Below are 18,025 nucleotides of genomic sequence, written 5' to 3'. Positions count from 1 at the left end.
ACGGTGTTAGCAAACGATGCGTTTTGTTTTTTGAAAATATTATCACTTTGCATTTTGGAGAGGGGGGTACAGGCACTTCCATTTAATTTTTTAAGTGTTCCCCCCCCCCTTCCCCCCCCAAAGAAGCTAGAATTTTTTCATTTCTAGTGTGTTTGGAGTTTGTACCTAACAGTGTATTCAGAGGTGTACAAACTTCGATTTTATTTTCTATTCGACACATATTATAAGGCGCTCTTCGTATTCCATACGCATGGCTTCCCAATTTCCTGAGGTCCCGTGTCTAATGCTGGAGCAAGGTTGCTTTGGGATAATGCATTACCCATCAGTCTAATACTTCCTAGTGCGAGAGCGACGTTTAACTTTGTTACCTGACTCTTAAGAGACCCTAACGTGATCAATCATTGCTTTATCGAAAAAGCGGTTATACGCGGCTCCTTATGAAGACCTTCCAGTTTTACTCAGTCATATTTTCCATATTAAATGCCTTAATGTTACGACACCAATGCATAATTTATTCCATAACACGGTGTGCCGCCTGATGAAAAGCTAGATCAGCTTACAACTCAAATTAATCTAGGTCTTTGTTTGCTTTCTGTGATTAGTTGTCGATTGATTGATTGATTTTTGTAGGATTTGAGTTTTCCACGGCGGTGAGTATGAAGATTTCTGTCTTCTGGGTTGTTACGCCTTTTAGTTTGGTAGAAGTATACCGACGTTTCAGAGGTCCTTTCTGCCTCCATCATCAGGGCGATGAGTATGAATATTTCTGTCTTCTGGGTTGTTGCGCTGTGTAGTCTGGTCGATGTTTACCAACGTTTCGGAGGTCATACTGCCTCCGTCATCAGGGCGATGAGTCTGAAGATTTCTGTCTTCTGGGTTGTTGCGCTGTGTAGTCTGGTCGATGTTAACCAACGTTTCAGAGGTCATACTGCCTCCGTCATCAGGGCGATGAGTATGAAGATTTCTGTCTTCTCGGTTGTTGCGCTGTGTAGTCTGGTCGATGTTTACCAACGTTTCAGAGGTCATACTGCCTCCGTCATCAGGGCGATGAGTATGAAGATTTCTGACTTCTGGGTTGTTGCGCTGTGTAGTCTGGTCGATGTTAACCAACGTTTCAGAGGTCATACTGCCTCCATCATCAGGGCGATGAGTATGAAGATTTCTGTCTTCTGGGTTGTTGCGCTGTGTAGTCTGGTCGATGTTAACCAACGTTTCAGAGGTCATACTGCCTCCGTCATCAGGGCGGTGAGTATGAAGATTTCTGTCTTCTGGGTTGTTGCGCTCTGTAGTCTGGTCGATGTTAACCAACGTTTCAGAGGTCATACTGCCTCCGTCATCAGGGCGGTGATTATGAAGATTTCTGTCTTCTGGGTTGTTGCGCTGTGTAGTCTGGTCGATGTTAACCAACGTTTCAGAGGTCATACTGCCTCCGTCATCAGGGCGATGAGTATGAAGATTTCTGTCTTCTGGGTTGTTGCGCTGTGTAGTCTGGTCGATGTTTACCAACGTTTCAGAGGTCATACTGCCTCCGTCATCAGGGCGATGAGTATGAAGATTTCTGACTTCTGGGTTGTTGCGCTGTGTAGTCTGGTCGATGTTAACCAACGTTTCAGAGGTCATACTGCCTCCATCATCAGGGCGATAATCACAGCTCTTTCTAAACTGAAACGTTTGTCGTTGGATTTCAGGCGGATGGTTTGTCTAACCCTTGTGCATCTCGGTTGAACGTGAAGGCGAAGTTAGGAGGTGGAATTCGAGCGAACTATAATGTGCGGAACGCGTTATACTGCGATGACGTAGTAAAGGGGATACTGAAAGGAAACAAGACTTTGATGTGAGAAACGGAGTTAAAATACTGTACCTTGTAACTAAAGAGACATAGGACGCAACCTCGTAGGTGTGGTTTAGTATTAGCCAGCGAAGATGAGATCTTCGGTTAGAGAAGGCATCAGCTAAATGTCCTCAACTGTAGTCTGTGGACTTAGAATCGATGTTCTCGTATTAACATCTTCGAGATCTCGTTTTGTAACCCTCATTCGGCGTTTGCATATTGGTCGAAGGCACAAAAATCTGAAAAGATGAAGGTGGTTATCTTTTGGGTTATTGGCCCGTGTAGTCTTGGTAAAAGTTTTGCCGACATTTCAGAGGTGTTTGCTGCCTCCATCATCAGGCGTTCAGTGCTGGTCTCCGTGATGATGGAGGCAGTAACCATCTCAGAAACTTAGGTAACACGGCGGGACAACCGAGGAGATTCATCTTCATAATCACCGCCGTGGGAACCTAAAATCTCACTTATGAAAAACTATATAAAAAATAAGCAAATTAATAAATTTTAAATTTTGTCAACATATCTGCAGTAAAGGGTTTTGATATTCCTATTTGTGTCCAAATATAATATTGTCCTTTTTTTTTGTCAATTTTCTCCGAAAGTTTCTTCAAAACCATTCCTTTTACGTCTTCATATTTTATATGTACCGTATTTATCTACAGTATATTTAATGTGGACTGTAACGATTTCGAGAAGAGGACGTGAAATTTCACCCTCATTAAAATAATAATAATTCGCTGAAGCTAAAATACGTATCTCCCTGTTCTACTTTTGTTCCGCTTTCTTAATGAGAGACACTGACGGTTGAAAGAAGAAAAGGCGGTTATAAAACGAGAAAGTAGATTTTATGTGCATGTTTCACCTCCCTCTCGCTTCCTTCTGCATTATTTTTCATCCTTTTAAAACGCCAAAAGAATTTATCCCGTTAAAATATTCCGCCTTGCGCAATTATTTTTGTTCCTGCAAAAGGTTTTTATTTGGTTTCAGTATGTAATCATGTAGGCCTGTGTGCAGTACTTGATTTAGGTTTATACCCATTCCAAAAAAAAATATATATTTTCTCTCCTTTTTTACATTTATTCAGACATTTGTTGGGTTTCTAAGCCAAAAACCAGAAGCGATATTTATTATTCTTTATATTTCTTAACGAGCTTGATGACTGAGGCTACTAGGCCCAAAGAAAGGAATTACGTAAGCAAAATATTTATTAAAATTATTTTAATTACACGTTTAGTATACGAGGTGCGATCGGAAAGTTTCAAGACTGCGCGTATAAAAACCCGTACACTTATCTCAGGTACTAAATTCATCCATCACCCTCGAAGTAGTTCCCCTGGGAGTGAACACAACGATCCCAGCGCCGCTGCCAAGCCTGGAAGCATCCCTGGAAATATTTCTTTGTCAGCCTGTCAAGCACCATCTGCGATTCTGCCTGAATCTCTTCTATCGTCTCAAATCTCCTTCCCTTTAGCTGAATTTTCATCTTTGGGAAGAGGAAGAAGTCACACGGAGCCAAATCCGGCGAGTAAGGAGGGTTCAAGTTAACACATTAATTCTGAAGTCGACTGACTTCTGTTACGCAGTGTAACCTGGTAGAAGTTTACAGACGTTTCAGATGTGCTTACTGCCTCCATGATTAAGGTATTAATGCTCCTCCGAAACGTCGGTAAAGATATACAACACAGCTCAAAGCCCCAGAAGGCAGTCGTCATCATACTCGCTGCTAGGAGTACTTGAGATTTCGCCATATTAATCTAATTTGTTTTCGTTTCTCTATAATAAACACTGAAAATGTTCTGAATGCGTCTTTTACTAATCTCATAAAATAATGATTAACAGTTACAGTGATTTAAAATGGAAGATGGTCTACTTTGGGGATGTTTGAGAACACTGTATAGGGGATATTTTGACATAAGGTACAGACAGTAACAAGAAAATGAAAAATGCATGATGAAGTTTTCAGCACGTACTGTGTACGTATTATTAGGTTGGTAAAATTAAGGCTCATGAATTATAGGCAGCCAAAATTCTATTCATGTATTTCTATTGAACATTATTTACGTGTCTGCGTTTGAGTTCGGTATCGAATACAATACAGCTGTTCCAACTTAATTTGAACATTGTAATGAATTATTCTGTGTCCTGACTCGTTCATTAGAATCTGTTGCCAAACAGCTGGTTTCTCAAGTCACTCTGCGTGAAATTGTATACTTTTTAGGGTAAAATTGAAACCTCGTATAAGAATTTGTAACTGAATTTGCAGAAGTTTACGATCGTTTAAGTAAGATACAGGTGATGAGAGTTGCTTTAATTACTTCATGGAGATTCCAATTAAGAACAAATACATGTATATACATAATGAACGAAACACATTCCCATTCGTTCTCTTTTCTCATCTCTCGAGAAGAGAGATTGCATTCTCTTTTGCTTAGAGTTATTGTTAATGAACTGAGCGAAATTGAAATTTTGTTCGTGTAGGGAGGAGTAAAGTGTTTAGATATTTCAACAAACCACCGTCATAGAGTAGGAGAGGGATGGAAATACTGCCCCATTATTTTATGTAGGCCACTGAGTTTTATTGCGCAGGAAATTTGATCGATTCCGCTATCATAAACTTACTCGCTAATGTGTGTGTGTCCGTCCGTCTGTTTGTCTGTCTGCCAGTTTGCTGATAGTTGCGTACGAGAAAGATCGATCTTACGGAATCTAGTGTAATGACAACAGGAAGCATAGAAACATTTAATTCCACAGGCAGTCCTTCATGAGAATCTAATTACTGTTCAGATAATTCACAATACTTTATTTTTAGAACACGTAGCTTTATTACCACTTAGACAAGAGCCCAAACTGGTCTGTATCCTGTGCTAAATGAAATTTGTGCACTACTATCGATTTATCTGAACATCATTTTAATATTATCACCTCGTATAGCCCAATTTATCCAACTGGTATATCCCCTCCAATACTAAGTTTACAACAAGGTAAAATTGTTGCAATGAAATTAGATGGGTTGTAGACGGTCACAAGTCTGATGTTATTACAGTAAATGTTTCTACAGTGATACAGAATCTTGCAGCAGTTAAAGGTTGTTATATACCAATATTTGTAGAGCCATACTACCAGTATCTGACCTTCTGCTACCGATATCTGAGCTCACCGTCAAGTTTTCCCACACTACTACCATCTTTCTTCCCCCTCTGCGCACTTCAGAGGCCACCATAAAAAATAGCACAGTTTTCGAAACAAGTAACTGGTTCTAGGCCTATATACAGAATATTAATTCTTCTCAAACGTAGTCGAGCGTTTTCGCACTGCGTTTAAAATTAAAAACGTAATGTGTTGTAACTGTGAAGCGTTGTTTAGGATGTATTATCGGAATAACAAATTTGGTTAAGATGTGTACTACTGAATTACGTAAAATATTTGTTTTCCTGCTGGAATTCGTATCATCTGTCATATTACATTTAGAATATTATCTAATTATGTGTCACTTAAAATACTGGGGACAAACTCGATGAACCAGATTCAAATCCCGACAAGGGATTTGAATATTTGTCGTCATGACCACGTTCATATTAATTCTGTGCCCACATGCCATTTTCTCCTGACCAAAGTTCGATAAATGGCTAATGCCCCAGAATTGTTACGCCACGCATACATTTCCATACTTGTTTTCTGTGTTGTTCAAAATACATAGTCACGTTTGTTTAAGTAATATTTCATCTCGATAAATGAAATTCTTTTTAAAGTATAATGAGAATAAATGTTTTAAATATATATATTGTCAAATTTCCATACAAGATTAGGGCGTTTAGATTAAGAAGAATGAACTTAAACCGACATGTAGCACGCACTGGGAACATAAAAAAATTTTGGTCGTATAAATTCGTCGGAAAAGGCCGCTTCGGAGACTTGGATTGGAGATAATATTAAAATAGATCTTTTAGAAACATTTATTGAGGCCTCTTGCGAAACCAGAAATGTCCCTTCGGTGTTCATAAAAGGCGGGGAGTTTGTCACCAAGTGGATGACTATCAGGTCCTCATGAAGGAATCTGCTCCATGTAATTGGCTAGGTACTTAGATAATTGGCTTTAAATTTGACATTGCTTTCGAGTAGCGGACGTAGAATTATTTAATTCTAAATAATTATATTGCTAATTGTCGGATACGCCACTTTTAATCACCGAAAAGGAAAGAGGAGTTTCCTCTCGCTGCAATAGAATTTAAAGCCAGCCGAGTTGAAACTTTGCTCGGGCGGGTGGAGTGCGTGTGTAAGACCGTGAAATATGATACGGGGAGCCCGGGGAGGGGGTTCCCGATGTGAAGACCGAGACTGAGGCAGCCGTGATGTTGGTCGTAGGCCTACTGTAACGAACGGCAAATGAAATTTGTAAGGCGGATGTAGTAGACTTGAAGAGATGCTGGCTGGGAGACTGCAAAGTGTGAGGTTAGAATACATGAAAGGAAGGCAAATGACGAACGTTTCTGCTCCTAGCTTTCGTTTCGTCTTTGAATCTCGACTGCTGGTGTCTTGCTGTCTAATACATGACGGCTCTCGCATCCCTTACCTTATATTTGCGATCACAGATAATTATATTTTGTCAAGTTATATAATTTCTTCGATCTAGATCGATTCTCCCGTTTCTTCGCTATCATATTTTGTGTCAGAAATTACTGAACAGATTTTGATTAAATTTAGGATAGGAGGCTTGCGCCAAAAAGTTGCTGAGAGAATATAATTGTAGGTTTCGCTCGGTGCGATAAAAGATCTAATTGAGAAATAGTAAAACTATACTTTTATGGGTTTTGTTCTGGAACGGGTGGTAATGTAGAAATTTATATGGAACGTTAAATACAAATATAAACTTTTTTCTGTTCGGCATTTATGTTTGTAACGTTTACGACGCGGTGAAAATTTAACAGGTTCTTAAGGTTATCAAATCGTAGAATGTGATATAAGCGGAACGTAACCGCACTTAGATGACAGATGGCTTATTCGTAAGGAATTTTGGCAACTTCGCAAAGAATTAGAATTGTAAAACCCAAAAAGAAAAGGTAAGTGAGAGACTTGAGCGTAAATGGGAGCATAATATTAAAATGGTTTTTAAAATACATACCGTGTTAGAATGTAGACTGATTTATTTGGCTGAGACTAGAGTTCAAGGACATGTTACCCTTGTTATGAGGCAGATTTCAAGTCAGAATGGAATTTTAATCGCAAAACGTGAAGGTAAGAGATCACTTGAGATCTGGAAGCAAATGGGAGGATAGTGTCAAAATGGTTCTTATAATACGTATTGTGTCAGGATATGGTCCATTGTGAACACGACAATGAAACTTTGGGTCACAGAAGATGTTAGAAATTCCTTGGATATCGGAGCAACTATTACCGGCATAAGAATAACTTCAAGCCACGTGGTTAGTTGGTTAGCTTGTCAGTTAGGGTTATAACGTTACTAATCCACGATACGACTACTCTCCCCCCACGTCACATGGAAAACGTCTGATGCGTCCCCCGGTGTTGATACACAGATTAATATATGAATGTGTTAACCAGTCGATCTTTGTAATGGTGAAGTGTAGTGTTTTCTTCGCGGTTCGGACTGAGTTCTTACGTAATATTTATACGATCTTCGGCTTCAAAGGGTTAAGTAATTAAATTAACTCTGCATTTTTTCTTTCTTTCCAGGTAAGCCCATGAGATTTTCTGTTTGTGGTCAACGGAGTATCGAGGCAAGTGAGCTGCCTGCGGGTAGGAATTCGCCATTAAAGTATGTACTTCGTACGAAATACATGTTTAAATAAGGGTCTACGCACTTTTGTGATCGTTTGCGAGTACAGTCTGCCTAGCGGTACGTTCAACTCAAAAAATGACGATCATAGTAGTTCACTCAGGTTTGAGGTTCTGACGGCGGCGAATATGAAGATGGCTGTCATGTGAGTTCTTGCAACGTGTAGTTAGCGCGATGAGTACTGGTATCCCTGATGATGAAAGCAGTAACCATCTTTGAAAAGTCAGTAAACTTATTTTAGATTACACTGCGCAACAACCCAGAAGAAACAGTCGTAAAACCTAGTTAAGTTGCGTTCATAACAACAGCCAGACAAGACCAGTTACAGCCAACAGTGCTGAAAGTGGCTGATGATGACAGGTTTGAGCGATTTCTGTTGGCTGTCAAAATTTAATTTTCTAGAAGATTGGAATTAAATATAAATGAAGTGCAATGTCAATAGTACAAAATTGCATTGAAAATCGTAGAGTAAATAATATTTAATAATTCTGTCCGTACTTCAAATAAAAGGCAACTCTTCACCATTACAATAATAAATTGGTTATCACTCTTTAGGTAAATAATGGATGTTTGCAATGAGAATCATGCAAAACCCATAATACAAAATGAGAAGTTTACTGATTGGTAAATTAAGTGGTAAACACAGTTACCACTAGTGTTTAAAGGGTTAATACAAATAGTTCCAGGCATAACTTAAGAAAACCAACTTTTCTACTGCACAGACTTCCAGTTTCACAAATCTTTTATCGTTAATGTTATGATTAGCTACTTTATAATGCAGCCGGGAGGGGGGGGGTGCAATTTAGCGCGTGGGTTACTGCGCAGGCCATATATGGTCATAGGGTCATGTACTTCAATTTGTAACATGCAACCGCCCCGAGGAAATTCATTTCTGCTTACAGTTTTCTAATAATTTGTTATTTCATTAACGTCCAGTGTTTGAATTCGTTTGATTTGTGCATTTTCTCAGAGACATCTGGAAAATTTACGCGATGGTCCTTGTGGTCATTTTACTGTGAGGTTCGATATTAGACACTTCCGAGTATTGTGACTGCTGTTTCACAGAAATAACATGTAGAAATGTAAGACTTGAGGTTCTCACAGCGGTGAGTATGAAGATTTCTGTCTTCTGGGTTGTTGCGTTATGTAGTCTGGTCGATGTTTACCAACGTTTCAGAGGTCATACTGCCTCCATCATCAGGGCGATGAGTATGAAGATTTCTGTCTTCTGGGTTGTTGCGCTGTGTAGTCTGGTCGATGTAAACCAACGTTTCAGAGGTCATACTGCCTCCATCATCAGGGCGATGAGCATGAAGATTTCTGTCTTCTGGGTTGTTGCGCTGTGTAGTCTGGTCGATGTAAACCAACGTTTCAGAGGTCATACTGCCTCCATCATCAGGGCGATGAGCATGAAGGTTCCTGTCTTCTGGGTTGTTGCGCTGTGTAGTCTGGTCGATGTTTACCAACGTTTCAGAGGTCATACTGCCTCCGTCATCAGGGCGATGAATATCGCCCTGATGACGGAGGCAGTATGACCTCTGAAACGTTGGTTAACATCGACCAGACTACACAGCGCAATAACCCAGAAGACAGAAATCTTCAACATGTAGAAAATTCTATATTTTTGTGTAAATTCCGTTTCTCAAAGGATTCGCATTCCTACTTAATACAAATAGATGGGTCAGGATTCGATCTTCTATCCCCATCCCGTCTCCTGTGTCTTTAACATACTATTCGTACCAGAAAGTGTCTTCCAAGCAGACAACCCACGTTTTCCGAGTGAACCGTAGGAGCAAGAATTATTCCCTGCATCGCCCACATCCGTCTTTGGAGTTTTATTCTAGTGTCTCGTCTCTTTCATTCATATCGACATGTATTCACTTTTATTCGCGTGTCCTTCATTTTCCCTTACATCCACATTTCTTCGTCATCCCCTCACTTCGTGCAATACGTTTCACCACAAGTCATATATTTGAATAGGACATTTCTTCCTTGTTCCTTGTTTCCTCCAGTCCCTCTCACTCTTGCATTCTGAATGTGTGCATAAGGATTTGGTATCCGGAAGACGATAATAAACGACACGAATACTGTGCCTTAGAGAGATTCAGAATTTCGATTCTTCAAAGGAAGACACGTATTTTCGAGGTGAAAATATCACTAAAGTTATTCCATTTGGATACTCTGTTCTTTAAACGCAGGGCGTATCGTTATTAAGACTAGCGTCACAATTGACGGGAATGATCCTCGCTCGTGCTGAATAGTAATACAGTTTAATACATTTTATCGCAGAATTATCTTCGCAAATGACATTGAATGTGGAAAGTTTATAAAATTTATTTATGAATAAAATTAAATATCAGAATATCTTTACAAAGACTTAAGCCACAATCTCGCCCAATGCAGACTTCACCAGATCTCTCCATAGGTACCACCACAGCGACATTTGCATTTCTTACCACCAGAGTCGTTATCCATCAGATCTTTCAAGCGATATTTGACGTATGTCAGCTTGAATGACGATAATCTTTGCTTAATCCTGAAAGTATTATATTACTACTTTTCTGTAATTTCCTGCAATTTTAGCTACTCGGTTAATGGTCATGCTATTACGTGAACTGAGAGGAATAAATCAAGGCAAAGGGAACATATGTACACGCGATTTGCTGTTGCCAACACGGATCATGTGGTTTTGTGACCGAAGACCACAGTTTGATCTCATTCCTGATCAACTGTCTGCTGGCGAATTGTGCGATAATTTTACTGATTCCCCAGTTTGCAGGTATAATGTGACAATAGAGGCATAATGCCTCTCAGGAATAATTTAATAAAACCTGGCGCGTAAGTTAATATAAACATATCGGTACTGTGCTTATAGTGTTTCAGTAATGAAACATTGGAAATAGCTAAAGTCTGCGTTTCAGAGTCTTTCCAGAATTAATAGTTATAAAATAGACTAAAAAAAATTATCACGAGAGTGGGACAGTATACGACTTTAGCCATAAAACCGAGAGTAATTAGGCTGCTTGAGTGATGTATGAATAAGTGGAATGATAATATTAAAATGCATGTAACTTTCTCAGTATGTGATCCAGTGGTTAACTCTTTTGAAGACGGTAATAATCCTTTGGATGTCATAACATCTGAAGAATTTCTTGTGCCAACTGAGAGTCTGTTAGATACTCGGTAATGACTCTCGTCCGTGAATTTAGTATCATAAAATTATGTATTTTAAGATTCCTGTCTTCTGGGTTGTTGCGCTGTGTAGTCTGGTCGATGTTAACCAACGTTTCAGAAGTCATACTGCCTCCGTCATCGCCCTGATGACGGAGGCAGTATGACCTCTGAAACGTTGGTAAACATCGACCAGACGACACAGCGCAACAACCCAGAAGACAGAATTCTTCATACTCATCGCCCTGATGACGGAGGCAGTATGACCTCTGAAACGTTGGTAAATATCTACCAGACTACACAGCGCAACAACCCAGAAGACAGAAATCTTCATATTCACCGCTGTGAAAACCTCAAATCTTACAATAATGAATTTCGTTTAATATTGCAGTTGTCGAATTCTGGTTAACATGGGATTCTGAATGTAGGTCGCTTTTGGTCAAATTAGCGCCAGTTGTCGTATTTAATTATCAGTGCACCTAAAATTCGAAAAAGAAAACAGTTTTACTCGCATCCCCAAATAATTGCCAGTATCACTTACAGGAAAATGTTTCTTGTGGGGGGGAGGTCGATAAGTTTGCAGCAGGTAAAGGTCGATGGTTTATTGCAACCGGACGTGGTATGTTGGTGTTGGGAAGGGAGCAGTCAATGCGTGTAGTACCAGCCTAACCCTGGTACAAAAACAAATAATATGAACATTGTTATGGCAGACACAGCTCATCACAGATTACTCACTACTCCCTTTTTTTTATTATTTTCTTCAAATTTTGCCCATGGAGAAGGCTGTGGGAGAGTATTGATGTGAAGTCACTTACTCGACAGGAAAATCTTCGCCAGATATTGATCATATATTATTAAAGTAGTGGTGTTTGGTTATGGGTGTGCACTAAGTTTACTGAGTCACACTGTATATAGCCCTCCTACTTTATGGAGGCCTCTTAGTTTTGGCTGCGCAGTCAATTTAGTCGAGCCCAACTCAGAATCTTTGCTCGCACGGAGTGTGTGGGTTAGTTTGCTCATGGTTAGATGATATTGGTAACATTAAACACTAGCAGATTACCAACTTTAAACACTTTATCTCTGTCAACAATAGAAGCCAAAGACCCGTATTAATTCCAAAATATTTAATAAAATTTCTACAGGGGTATTCATCAACATGAGAATTTCCTCTGGAACAAGAATTAACTAAATTACAGGCAATTTAAATACCTAACACTTCTGTTAAATATTTAAAAAATTCTGACGGTTTTTCAACCGAAAACCAACTTTAAATGAGTACGTGAACATTATGTAAATCATCCGTCCTCCATTACCACATCCTGCGCGGTATGATTCAACACTGAATTCCACTGCGCAACATCCTAGACGGCGTCCGTCTTCGTACGTGTCTTTGTAAGAACCTGTAATCTCACTTGCTATACCGTTAATTGAAGTGTACACTCGACATAAAAACAGTTCATCGACATACCATAGTCAAAAGCCATTTTCTATGTAATTCTGGGAGGGCTAGAACATGGTCTTCCTTCAACAAGGCAGATGAAATGGATCAGGTTTGATGAGGATCGGAAGTGCCCTCCCACACGGTCAATAGAACAGCTAAAGACAAAGCCGATCTCTGCAAACTGTTAATTTGTCTCTAGTAGTACCGACTAGTTTACTATGTAAAGCAAGGTTAATGAGTGCATTATGTTCCTTCGCCTCTCTGATACGTCACCGAGTTATGTGACCTCATGATCTTTTGTTATAATGACCACACTTGCCCTGCATGGGGAGGTAATGACGTTTCAGCTACTGTGCTATAATCTGTTTTAGCATTAAAGTTATAAACCGTACAGAATTTTTAAACCTATAAAGCCAAGTGGTAAATATATGTACCACCTGCGTTAATAGTCAGTAACTGTATTTTGTATCTGTGGGCTTCATGTGATATTAGAGTACGTCAGGTTGTTAGTATAATGATAACTAATCGCCTGAAGACGGAAACATCGAAAGCATTATGTATATCAATTATACGTTATACTGTGGGCAGTGTCTAACAAAACATTGGCGTAAAGAACCAGCCAGTGGCTTTGGGTTTCAAATGATTGTATCTGACCGGCTGTTATAAAGCCTAATTTATTTGTCATGACTAATTAAATTACGCACAGACCTCCTGCAACTTATTTTTATTGTTTTAATTTTAACAAATTATTGGTGCTCATTAAGACAGGGTTTATCGATTAGCTGCAGTTGGGGTCATTAAATTCGCCAGGTTCATTAGTTGACAGTCTGTGATAAAATTAAAGTAAGAACTGAAAATGAGTACTGTGGAAGAGATACAAGTCCTTGGTCGCACGAAATTTGTTGATTTATTAACGCTGTTTCAATTAATGACAAAAAATGTAAATAACCACTAAGATTCCACGTGTTAATTAAGGTAGTTAATTGTATTTTATCGTTTTATACTTATTATACCTACATCGCCTCAAGATCAGTCTATTAATTATGTATGCTTAATTTTTTCATGTAAGCTGCAGGAATATTGACACATTAAGCGAAGATTGTATTTCGCCCCACGCCATGTTTTACTCATTTATTTATTTTTATTTATTTGTAGTGTTCTGTCTGACGACAGGTCCATATATTATGAACAGGATCCTTCAAACCTCTTCAGGTTGTCAGGGACCTGCTCATACATATATACATTCTTGGCAGAGATGATCAGAAGTGGTTTGCCATTGCCTTCTTCTGTGTGTGAGTGGAGTAATTGTTGGGATGCCACGGAGAAACCGGGGAAGCCCCCGGAAGAAAACTCCGTGATGCCTAGACCACGGCCTTGCCCAACACAAGTTATAAATTTGAGCACCACCGGGAATTGAACCCGGGACCCCAGGCTTACAAGGCTAGTGTTCTGACCGCTAGACCACCGTGCTTAATATTTGAATCCGCTTAGAACCTTCATGTCACATGTAGTATATTTTGGCATTACTTTTGTCCTCTAATGTGTCTTCTGCATTGCTCTGTTATCTGTATTTGTTCTCAATTTGTCTCCGTTCCAGTTATTGAATGAGGTTAATTACCTTAATTGCTATTGTCAAGCTATTTGGTAACTGATATTACTATTATTATCGTTAATGTTTGTAATATATTCTGCTAATTGCGATTTCCAGAGCTTCTTGCATAATCTCTTTCTGTTGCATTTCGGGAAGTGGACAATTGTGTTGCAATAGCGACTCGCCTACCTGCAAGAGCGACTCCAATTACCGCCTCTTACATTTTTTATTATATGTTTAAAATATTTCATACACTACTTGACAAAACTTTGTTTAGAACGCCACGAAGGCATGACTTTAGAATTTCGTCATCCTGGTTAGTAATTAAAATATCAGAATTAATGCCTGTTTTAACCAGTTGAAGCCGATGATCGCCCTGATGATGGAGGCAGCAAGGACCTCTGAAACGTCGGTAAACTTCTACCAGACTACACGGTGCGACAACCCACAAAACAGCCATCTTCAGTTTGAAACATTTCTGGTCATATAGGATCAGTACCTCGATGTAATGCGATATGAATATTAATGGAGTCGAAGAGTGACGTGTTGTTTGCCCATAAACTGACGTCATGATTGTAATATAACTGCTTCGGAGTACATGCAATCTCTACAAAGTACACGCACTGACCTGACAGAAATTTATATTTAAACTGTTGGCTAATCTGTAAAGGCCAGCTTGACCTTGTCTCACGACAGCCTCTTTCTGTACTCAATTTTAATCTCTTTTTAAGTTTTATAAGGAAATGTTTGTGTATTGTACCAAGTTGATTTTTTGGATGTGTCTGCCCAAAAAGAAAAAATAGAAGTGGACATCATGTTGCCATCAGATGTCATTCAGCCCCTGTAACTTCATATTGACGAAGAATATTATGTTAAAAAGGCGATGGGAATTGATGAGGTGTAGTAAGGTAACAGAATTTCTACCGAATGGTTACTATTCCTTCGAATTCGGGAGGTTTCGAGTATAAATCTCATATTTTTTATATAATTCTCTTCTCGAATGCTTGAAATTATATCATGATTTTTTCCTGATGTAATCTTAGCAACCAAGAATTAGTAACATCTTCGAAAAATGTACAGAATTCGTTTAGATTTTTTTAGAATGTAAGATAAAAACATGGCAGCGGTTCAGAATCATAGCCTTTGATTAGGGGGATTTATAGCAATGTGTGATGGGCATATTGTCTGTCTTCACTAAGCTGAACAATTAATCCACCGCCATAACATTATCCTCCTATTAACTGAAGCCTATGAATAATTTTATAGATCCTGTGGTTTGCATTTAGGTGTAACAATGATGAAAATAGAAGCCCCGTGCTGGCTTCCAGAATGAACACGTACCAAATACTGAACGAAACAAAGCGGCCGTTGCAGATATGATGCCACAAAGACGATCGAAATTGAGGACGAAATAATGGAATTTGTAAGAGCTGATTACATACGTAGCTCTATGTATGAACTTCACTCTGATTCGGATTTCAATTTTTCAAATGTAATAATGCATTTTTTTTTATCGAAAGTGAGACTGGGAGATGCGAGAAATATTTAGGAAAGATTCTCATAAAATGAATGTTGTATTAGTTACTGCATTTCATATATTTAATTAAGGTTTTTTTGTGTGTGTGTGTATTCTGATACGCGCAATAGAATATGGTGTATTGAGTCTCAGTGGAAATATTCCTTACATTTATGTGACACTATTTTGCTTTCCGTTGTTCTGCTGGTGTTTCGCCTGCTTATTTAATTATTTTAGGTATTTATTTTTAGTTTATTCAACGACCCATAAAATAGAATCTGCTGACAGAATGATTAACCCTATGAAGCTGAAATTCATCTAAATAATGCTTAAGAATTCAGCCCGTGCCGCAAAGAAAACTCTTCACGATTACGATGATAAACTGTTTAAGTAAATAATAGCTGAAGATTTCTGTCTTCTGGGTTGTTGCGCTGTGTAGTCTGGTCGATGTTAACCAACGTTTCAGAGGTCATACTGCCTCCGTCATCAGGGCGATGAGTATGAAGATTTCTGTCTTCTGGGTTGTTGCGCTGTGTAGTCTGGTCGATGTTTACCAACGTTTCAGAGGTCATACTGCCTCCGTCATCAGAGTATGAAGATTTCTGTCTTCTGGGTTGTTGCGCTGTGTAGTCTGGTCGATGTTTACCAACGTTTCAGAGGTCATACTGCCTCCGTCATCAGAGTATGAAGATTTCTGTCTTCTGGGTTGTTGCGCTGTGTAGTCTGGTCGATGTTTACCAACGTTTCAGAGGTCATACTGCCTCCGTCATCAGAGTATGAAGATTTCTGTCTTCTGGGTTGTTGCGCTGTGTAGTCTGGTCGATGTTTACCAACGTTTCGGAGGTCATACTGCCTCCGTCATCAGGGCGATGAAGATTTCTGTCTTCTGGGTTGTTACGCCGTGTAGTCTGGTCGATGTTAACCAACGTTTCAGAGGTCATACTGCCTCCGTCATCAGAGTATGAAGATTTCTGTCTTCTGGGTTGTTGCGCTGTGTAGTCTGGTCGATGTTTACCAACGTTTCGGAGGTCATACTGCCTCCGTCATCAGGGCGACCAGACTACACAGCGCAACAACCCAGAAGACGGAAATCTTCATACTCACCGCTGTGAGAACCTCAAGTCTTACGAAATAATAGCTGTTTACAGTGAGAATCATGAGAAACATAAATACAAAATGCTTACCACTGGTATTTACAGGGTCAAGACATTGGAAATTATATGGAATTGAAGGAATCGGTCGTAGTCTAACTTAAGTTACTGTCTCGGTATTTTCCATGAGGGCCAGAGTAAGACCATGAAAACTTCCTCCGTATCACCATTACCTGATCCACATTCCATTAAGACTTCCCATTTATTGTTCCGTTACATAGAATATGTCCTAGTTCGAAGTGCAACATTAATTTTTGCCTTTTACGACGAGGAAATGTAAACCTCTAAGTTTTAAGACCACCCCTTGTTGGCTGTTTCTGTCAGCTTGTTCCACATATTCGTGGCTACCCTCCGTATCTGGGGGGGGGGCCTCCCCCCCCTACACCAGCTTCCTGAGGACGCGGCAAGGACTGGAGATAATGGGCCCTCCAATTCTTGTATCCTGTCCAATAGGCGGATGATCCCTGAGGATCGTCCCTAATTTGTAAATAACTAAAATACGTGAGCGTAAATAAATATTATACCATAGACGTGTGATCGCGCACTGTTCCTCGCGTCTCTCCGACCAGCGTGGCGACTCGTTTTATAAATGTAGTCTGTATTTCTGCTGGACGCAGCAAGGAAAGTGGGTTGGTGGGTGGAGGTACTTGCAGTGTGTTGTCTAGGTAACAGTTAACGAGACCAATTTTCAGGGAACGTTAGCTAATTTCAGGTTCATTACTCGTACTTGTTATGTTGCTACAAGCCACAATATACTGCTCTGGCATTTGTTTTGCTTGCAGGGTTTGTAAATGTTACCTGCACTCAGTCGTATATATTTTTCCTTTCGTGGGGTTATAATAACCGCCTCTCTCTCTCTCTCTCTCTGTGTCCCTGTGTCCCATTCTTTTGCGTGTCCTTTACCGAGGTTCTTAAATTTATTAAAACTCTGAAACGGTTAAGAATAATGTTACCTCTTACGTTCCATTCAGAATGACAAAAGAGTGGTATTGTTTTCAGATAATACAAAAGTTCGTTTGCGCAGTTCAAATTTTAATTACAAATGGAAATCTTTTTGAATCTCATGTGTTTCGATAAATCATGTTGTGTAAGATGTTTTACGGCGTACGGCTTGTACTGTATGTCTGTCTGTCTCTATTTTAAGTAGAAATGTTCTTCAGATTTCAAGGTTAATCGACTGCCTGATTAGATGCAAGGGAAAGCTTGTCTCTTGCACTAGGCACCAGCTGGTACCTTCTTGACCACTGACTCCCTAATTCATTATCCCTACAACGTTAATCTTTACGAAAAGAGTGATTATATTTATGTTCCGTGACAATATTGTCGACTCCTTCTAACTTTAGATTCGTTATACAAACATTTCAATATTGTTTGTCGTGTATTTGTTATGGGTAAGGGAGTTTTTACAACGATACATCGCAGTGTACAATTTATCAATCTCCTATCAGCAATCAACAATATCATTAGCCTCGAAGCCAAAGAGAACATGAATGTGAAAACATAACAGCAGCAGTCAGGTTAAATGGATGAAAG

At 39.4% G+C, this 18,025-nt stretch overlaps 1 protein-coding gene across 1 annotated transcript in view; it reads left to right on the top strand.

The window, feature by feature from the left end:
- The window catches only part of Ten-m (teneurin transmembrane protein Ten-m), a 292,606-nt gene that overhangs the window by 162,562 nt on the left and 112,019 nt on the right, over positions 1 to 18,025 (top strand). The gene's annotated exons all lie outside the window — the stretch shown is intronic.

The sequence above is a fragment of the Zootermopsis nevadensis genome, unplaced genomic scaffold (assembly GCF_977971745.1).
Source record: "Zootermopsis nevadensis isolate Lab colony 2312 unplaced genomic scaffold, Znev_1.0 Znev_ptg000001l, whole genome shotgun sequence".
NCBI classification, from domain to species: Eukaryota; Metazoa; Arthropoda; class Insecta; order Blattodea; family Termopsidae; genus Zootermopsis; species Zootermopsis nevadensis.
Note: the sequence above shows the minus strand (reverse complement) of the source record. Positions and strands in the feature narration are given on the sequence as shown.